We start from the raw sequence: 9,186 nt of genomic DNA, 5'->3' as shown, positions 1-9,186 counted from the left end.
TATATATATATATATATATATATATATATATATATATATAAAAGTTAAGAGATTTGCGTTAAGAGATTTGCGCTCAAGCTATTTTCAAGACTTTAGATTGGTTAATAACTTGTAAAAATAACTGACCAATAGCATTGATATGTGAAAAAATATGAAATTGACAAAATTTGGACATAGGAGGTTTCCGCCCGACAGCGACGATATATATATATATATATATAATGAACTAATGAAATGTGTTGCTAAAATTATGTATACAGTACTCTTATGTTGTTTTGTTGATATTTTTATGGCAAGACCGAAAGGCTTCCTGTATATTTGATCGATCAGAAAATGGCCCTAATATGACCATAATGTTAAAGTCATACCCACGTTGTAATTTCAGTGAAAACTCAAAACTAATGCACAAATATGTGCTTTGTTTAAAAAAAAAAAAAACTGTATGTTGAAATTTGTCTAAATTTAGTATTTGGAGTATTACAACTTCCAGCTTGGTGTTTCACCACTTTTCCCCCTCATTTCTCAGAAGTAAATAGCTCTTTTGTACATTTGTGAACTTTATAGTCAGTTTCTATTAGCAAAGCTGTCTGTGATATTAAACCATTTTGGAGCTTTATCAAATGAAACAATATACGTCAAAACTTTACTGTTGTAAACCTAGAAACACATAAAATTTGTGATCTTTAATTAATAAATTAATGACAGCAATTTTAATGTCGTTAATTAATAAAATGGAATGGAGTGGAAGTTGACCAGAGCGTATTAAAACAAGTCTTATTAAAAAAATAAAAAGAAAGACAATTTCCTCAGATACGGTGTTAACACGTATAACATATGAAGTGATGTCTGAATTTAAAAGCACAATGAGACTGATTTTAGGTAACTTTTTTCAGTTTACAACTCTAAAAAACATCTTAGTAACAACATCTTTGTCACACAGTGTGTAAGTCTATGCATTAAACTCATCTCAAAATCTGTCATGATGGCAACTACTTATGGTAATATCTTAGTACCCTAAGTAAGTATCCAAGTATCCTTGTGCGTATGGAATCGAGAGTATTTTATAACTGTGTTCATGATTCTGTGCAATGTTGTATCAATACTCGGAAAGTATTTTAATAAATGCTAATAATGCTCAATAAGGTAAAGTAAAGCATTTTGGTCTGTGACATAACAGCGGAATAAACACCACTGTTTTAGGTGTCTGAATTATTTGAATTTTCCGATTAACATCGAGCAAAAGAGTTTATATTGTTATACATATATATATATCGCTCATGAAAAAATTACATATAAGAAAAAAGTCTTAGCACATACACTTTTTACTGTGTCATCCCAAAATCATGGTACTCTATCTGAATTTTGTTGCATTTCAAAAGTTTGTAAAAAGAAAAGTTTTCACTATGAATTATATCTGTCGTTATGAGTCGTCTACTTCTATGTTCGTATCTCTTATGCAAGTATCTTAGTAACTTTGACGTACAATCTGTGACAATGGTGGGATCGAGGTCTATTCTTATCTTAGTATTTAAAACCTGCTTTCAGGATTGTTGATTACTGTGCACTCTCTTAATAATGCAGACAAGGTTCTTATCGTCAATATTCCATTGCTACGACAATTTATTTTATTTTTCTTGTATCTAAAAGAAACTGTTGTAATTAAGCTACTCTGATTATACAAGAGCAAAAAAGTTTTGAAGCAATTCTAATGGTCAGGTTTTTTTTGTTGTCGTTGTTGTTTTTTTTAACATATAAGGTTCTTTGTTGTTCCCAATATTCTTTGCAAACAAATTTGTATTGCAATTTTTATTCCAAATATTAGGGATTTTTCACAACTAGTGCACTTTTATGACTTAGCTAAGTCAGCTAGCTATATGTTAAAAATGTCTAAATTCAGTTTGGCACCAAGTTTTGTCCAGGGATCCGATCCTGACTCGAACCATTGAATTTTTTTTACTTCAGTTTCACTATAAGATTTGTTTTATTTCATAGAAATCACAATAGCAATAATTTAGGAGTTACCCAAATACATAAATCATCACCACAGGACATGCCATAGGGCTACAATTATTTGATCATTATAAATTCAACTAGATAATTTGTAAGTTCTTAAATATAATAATAATAATAATAATAATAATAATAATAATAATAATAATAATAATAATAATAATGTTTTAATGAAACTTTTGTAGCAAGAATTTTAAAGATTTTTTTTTTCCAAACTAGTCAGGAATATTTCATTCATAGCTAGTAATTAGCTAGAAGTAATCTAGTTATAGATCATGTTGAAAACATGAGTTAACTACACAATCATGACTACTGTAGCTAAGGATGAATAAAAATGGTGCCACGTTGACTCTTTGGACTGAAGAAAATTCAATCAGAGTGAATTGAGTCAGAATTAAATGACGATTCATTTCTTGGGATCAACAAGGAATATTTATCGTAATTCTTTTATTTTCTGGAGTCTAATTAAAATATTTTGCTCAGAATTCATCTACCTGTAATGAAATTCTTTGTATTTTGAGTGTATACACATCAATTCTCAGTACTTGTTAAAGTACGCCTAACTTAGTAACGAACATTTTCTCATGTTGGTGTGTTATTGACTTGAAAATAATCAAGTTGTCTATGAAAAATTCACAGTTCAGTACGGTTTCAGGTAATAATGTTACAAAACCAAACACGTGTGCTGTGATACTGCAAGAAAAGAAAAAAAGAAAGACTGTGCATGAACTTTTATTTTTAAAATAACATTACATGAATAATGCAGGTGCTAAAGGATTATAGGAATGAGCTGTGAAGCTGCATGCTATGACTGAAAAATGGCAACAGGATCAAAAATCATGTACGTTGTATTGTTGTGAATTATTTTGACTGAATGAAGTGTTTAATTTTACACATTAATAAAACTTTTTTAAGAACATCTGTATATCTGGTTGTTGTTTTATGCACTATTTGTTAAATTATTAACACAGGAAACAGATTTTAATAAAAATCTCTGTAAGACTGCTTAATAGTGCAAGCTCAAAATGAATCTCTCCAAGAATTGTTGGGGAATTTTATAGAATATCTATTGACCAAAAGTAAATTTCTCTATCTATACTGTATATCCTGTAATATATTATCTGTATACTATATCAACATAATTCATTTATAGAGTTTGCATAAAATTCTAGATTTAAAAGTTAGCTAGCTAACAAAAGAATAGGTTAATGTATATACTGGGCACACACACACTCTCATAATAAAAATAGGTTCATTTTATTAGCTACAAAGTTCTAGATAATATGATTTATATTCAGGTTCTGGTATTTTAAAATAATTTAAAAAAACACTCCTGAACTTCATCATAAACTGAAATTTTACTTTATATTTGGATATTGTAACGAGTCTGTCTGTGTTTTCCCTTGTTTTTGTCTGCTGTCATTCCCTGCTGTTAATTGTTGACCCCGCCCACCTATTTGTTACCATGGACATTAACTGCACTCATTCTCTTCCCCAGCTGTTTTGTCTTAGTCTGTGATTGCCTCTGTCTTGTGATTGGTTCTTGTCCCCTATATCTACTCTGTTTGTTCATTTCCCTGTTGTGAGTTGTTGTTCGTGGTGTGTCCCCCTGTTCCCGTCCCCCTGTTCCCGTCCCCCTGTTCCCGTCCCCCTGTTCCCGTCCCCCTGTTCCCGTCCCCCTGTTCCCGTCCCCCTGTTCCCGTCCCCCTGTTCCCGTCCCCCTGTTCCCGTCCCCCTGTTCCCGTCCCCCTGTTCCCGTCCCCCTGTTCCCGTCCCCCTGTTCCCGTCCCCCTGTTCCCGTCCCCCTGTTCCCGTCTGCTTATCTGTTTCTTGTTTGTCATTAAATCTCAGACTGCATTTGGACCCTCATTCGCCTCTTTGCCTCACTGTGTCTAATCGTGACAGATATAATATAATTTTTTTTTCTAACAAACTAACGTACAGAAATTCTCAAGTTAGTGAGAGACATCCTTGCAAGAACTGTACTAACTGTTTACCTTAAATTTAATTTAGTGAAATTTCTGGATGACGATTTTACAGTGTGGATGAATTTAATAAAATATATTTCTAACTGGTCTGGTTTTCACTGATAGCTATGTTGATTTTTTTTCATATATAGTATATTAAATTGTTTTTTTTTATTTCGTATTAATATCTATATAAAAAGCTATTTCATATTTATCAAACAATTTTAAGTTTTAACAGTTTTGTGTTTATTTGATTGACCATATAACCAACACAAACTCAGCTACTGTGATTTGAGACAAAAAAGTCTTAGAATTCAAATTATTAAAAATAAAAAAATACACAAAACACTGTAATAACTGTTTAGAAATGTAAATGATTCAATGAACAGGTTTTGATTTCAATGATTTCAAATTACAACCATGGAAGAAACAGGGCCTAAAATTGTATTTCTTTACCATTTTACACTTTATACCTTTTATTTTAGGTTTCAATAAACCTGCCACCATCAGTTAAAGTTTCAGATTTATCATTTATGTCTACAATTTGATATTGTATGTGGATGGGGGGGGGGGCACGGTGGCTTAGTGGTTAGCACGTTCGCCTCACACCTCCAGGGTCGGGGTTCAATTCTCACCTCCGCCTTGTGTGTGTGGAGTTTGCATGTTCTCCCCGTGCCTTGGGGGTTTCCTCCGGGTACTCCGGTTTCCTCCCCCGGTCCAAAGACATGCATGGTAGGTTGATTGGCATCTCTGGAAAATTGTCCGTAGTGTTTGAGTGTGTGTGTGAATGAGAGTGTGTGTGTGCCCTGTGATGGGTTGGCACTCCGTCCAGGGTGTATTCTGCCTCGATGCCCGATGATGCCTGAGATAGGCACAGGTTCCCCGTGACCTGAGGTAGTTCGGATAAAGCGGTAGAAAATGAGTGAGTGAGTGAGTGAGTGTATGTGGATCAGAAAACTCGAAACTTTTACCACTTAGTTTTCATTGACCTGATTTTGTAAGCGAATAAAGAAAGTACGTTTTCATCGTTAAAGCAAAAAACAGTCACGTTTTCTCCATCTCTCATTCTGACTCTATCTTGTCTCATTTCACTAAAAGTCTAAGAGTAGATTATTTTATTTTCTTCTCTGTTAGAGAGAGACATACTGTACCATCGATTGGGGAAAAAAGAAGTTATAAATAATAAAAGTGAGCATCAAACTTTAAAAAAGTCTTTTTTTTTAACTAGATGGGGTTGTGTTGTAGAGTAAAATATGATGAAGTGGAAAGGGTTATGAATTATAGAAAGATGGATCGTTCCCTGTGTGTGTGTGTGTGTGTGTGTGTGTGTGTGTGTGTGTGTGTGTGTGTGTGTGTGTGTATCGAATTTTGCTGAAATTAAATAGCTTATAATTTTCTACTCTAACCAATACAAACATTTTGTTTCTCTATCTATATATCTGTCGTCCTATTGTTATATTCTTCTAGTGTTCTGTTGTTCTATCCTTCTCTTCCTTCTCCACCTCAAGAGGCTTTGAGCAGCCTGAGATAAAGTGAGCTGTGCATTGGGTCATGTTTGAAATAAAGCAACGGTACATATCTAGAGCAGGAAAAGAGAAAAAAAAAAATACAACCCAGTACCGACCCCTGAGGAACACCACTGAAAGATACATCAATTTTTTTAGGTCAGAAAAAAGCCCGATTGCAAATAAAATGTGACAGACATCAGGATCAAAAGGACAAAATACCCAATATAACAATATCTAAAAGACTTAGATACATATATTCGCGTCCTGGTTCGGTCCTTGGGATAACAGGACACAGGTGGGAAGACACATGACCTTGACATTGACATTGAATGAGTAAAAACACCTTCCAGCACCACCTCTAGGGGTCTGACAGGAAATAGTCTCAAACGTTTCTGACATGCACTCAAGTAAACGCCCGTATTTTGCGTACATGGTGTAAAGGTGGAGGGGCTTACAGACTCTCACACTGGATAAAAAGAAACATTTTTCAAGATGGCCGACGACACTGTGTATGTTCCTATTAGCTACAGGTCTGATATAAAACTGCACCACTGTTGGAGTCAGCTATTCCTTATTTAAAAGAAACAAATTTAGAAGGTCTGTAGAAGGTACCAGAGAGTTAACTGATTAAGTTTGAGCACACGGTTTATTGTGTGTTGCTTGTTACTTTTGTCTTTCTTTTGCATTTGTTTGTAGTGTTTAAATTTCTGTACGAGGTGTGCCAGCATGGGTACAGCTTACAGACCATACAGTCGTGTCTGATTTGTTTTGTTGTCTCGTGTCTGTATTGAATTTATCTGGAAGACGTCTGCAGACGTCTTTGTTGGGTCTCAGAGGATTTAATTTCCTGTTACAGCAAATGATGGAAGCACGAAATCTGATTCAGTATAAACATAATATAGGCATCTGTATGTTTGTTAGGACCTTCCTGTATCTTGTGATCGTTAGGTATAGGTGTAGGTGTATGTGAGACCCACCTTCAAACATTATTACCAACTGCATTCGTCACAATTATACTCCAGTCAAAAAAACACACACACACACACACACACACACACACACACACACACACACACACACAGATAAACGTGATTCTCCATACTGGCACGTGTACTAAACCACAGCATCATTATAGTGTGTGCGCACATGCCCTTGTGTGCGTGTGCATGTGTGTGTGTGCGTGTGCGTGTGTGAGTTTTTAATTGGGCAGTGATCAGGGTAATAAATTATACAGAAGCCTGATCAGTGTTTCTGTGTACGAGGGACAAGACGAGAGCTTGAAAAGAGTAAGAGGAAAACAGAATCTTCTGCCAGTTTTTTTCCCCCTCAGTAGTGGGAGGAGATGAAAGTAACAGAGAGGAGATTTATAATGAGGACGAATCCTTCAAAACTAATCAGACCGACACAATTGCACAATTAATTGGAGTAATCAAAATAAATAATCATTCCACACATCATAACAGCGGCACCAGTTGTTGTCTTTTTCCCCCCTTGAATTTGTCGTTCTTTAAGATAACGCCAACTGTAGAATCCGAGGAGCTTTGAGCCGAGCGAGCTGGGATGAGGAGCGTCTCCAGCTTGATAAATGAGGCATATTGTTTCTATAAAAAAACATGAAGTACTGTTGACGTGAAAACTGTTGCTGGGCAGAAGGTAAAGTTTTACTGATCAGATCTTTGGAACCATGTCAGAGACACTTCAGTGTGAACTGTAACAGATCTTATGTAGCTAGTCTTGTATGTAGCTAGCCTCACATTCAGTTACAGTAAATAGTCTTGTGTAGTTATTCTAGTATTTAACTAGCCTTACACTCAGCTAGTCATATATAAACAATATTATGTAGCTAGTCTTGTATTTAACTAGCCTCACACTCAGCTAGTCATATATAAACAATATTATGTAGCTAGCCTTGTATTTAACTAGCCTCTCACTCAGCTAGTCATATATAAACAATATTATGTAGCTAGCCTTGTATTTAACTAGCCTCACACTCAGCTAGTCATATATAAACAATATTATGTAGCTAGTCTTGTATTTAACTAGCCTCACACTCAGCTAGTCATATATAAACAATATTATTATGTAGCTAGCCTTATATTTAACTAGCCTTACACTCAGCTAGTCATATATAAACAATATTATGTAGCTAGCCTTGTATTTAACTAACCTTACACTCAGCTAGTCATATATAAACAATATTATGTAGCTAGTCTTGTATTTAACTAACCTTACACTCAGCTATTCATATATAAACAATATTATGTATCTAGCCTTGTATTTAACTAACCTTACACTCAGCTAGTCATATATAAACAATATTATGTATCTAGCTTTGTATTTAACTAGCCTTACACTCAGCTAGTCATATATAAACAATATTATGTAGCTAGTCTTGTATTTAACTAGCCTTACACTCAGCTAGTCATATATAAACAATATTATGTAGCTAGTCTTGTATTTAACTAGCCTCACACTCAGCTAGTCATATATAAACAATATTATGTAGCTAGCCTTGTATTTAACTAGCCTCACACTCAGCTAGTCATATATAAACAATATTATGTAGCTAGCCTTGTATTTAACTAGCCTCACACTCAGCTAGTCATATATAAACAATATTATGTAGCTAGTCGTATTTAACTAGCCTTACACTCAGCTAGTCATAAACAATATTATGTAGCTAGCTTTGTATTTAACTAGCCTTACACTCAGCTAGTCATATATAAACAATATTATGTAGCTAGCTTTGTATTTAACTAGCCTCACACTCAGCTAGTCATATATAAACAATATTATGTAGCTAGTCGTATTTAACTAGCCTTACACTCAGCTAGTCATAAACAATATTATGTAGCTAGCTTTGTATTTAACTAGCCTTACACTCAGCTAGTCATAAACAATATTATGTAGCTAGCTTTGTATTTAACTAGCCTTACACTCAGCTAGTCATATATAAACAATATTATGTAGCTAGCTTTGTATTTAACTAGCCTCACACTCAGCTAGTCATATATAAACAATATTATGTAGCTAGCCTTGTATTTAACTAGCCTCACACTCAGCTAGTCATATATAAACAATATTATGTAGCTAGTCTTGTATTTAACTAACCTTACACTCAGCTAGTCATATATAAACAATATTATGTAGCTAGCCTTGTATTTAACTAACCTTACACTCAGCTAGTCATATATAAACAATATTATGTAGCTAGCCTTGTATTTAACTAACCTTACACTCAGCTAGTCATATATAAACAATATTATGTAGCTAGTCTTGTATTTAACTAGCCTCACACTCAGCTAGTCATATATAAACAATATTATGTAGCTAGCCTTGTATTTAACTAGCCTCACACTCAGCTAGTCATATATAAACAATATTATGTAGCTAGTCGTATTTAACTAGCCTTACACTCAGCTAGTCATAAACAATATTATGTAGCTAGCTTTGTATTTAACTAGCCTTACACTCAGCTAGTCATATATAAACAATATTATGTAGCTAGCTTTGTATTTAACTAGCCTCACACTCAGCTAGTCATATATAAACAATATTATGTATCTAGCCTTGTATTTAACTAGCCTCACACTCAGCTAGTCATATATAAACAATATTATGTATCTAGCCTTGTATTTAACTAGCCTCACACTCAGCTAGTCATATATAAACAATATTATGTATCTAGCCTTGTATTTAAC

This window comes from Tachysurus fulvidraco, chromosome 11 (genome assembly GCF_022655615.1).
Source record: "Tachysurus fulvidraco isolate hzauxx_2018 chromosome 11, HZAU_PFXX_2.0, whole genome shotgun sequence".
Classification (NCBI taxonomy): domain Eukaryota; kingdom Metazoa; phylum Chordata; class Actinopteri; order Siluriformes; family Bagridae; genus Tachysurus; species Tachysurus fulvidraco.
Note: the sequence above shows the minus strand (reverse complement) of the source record.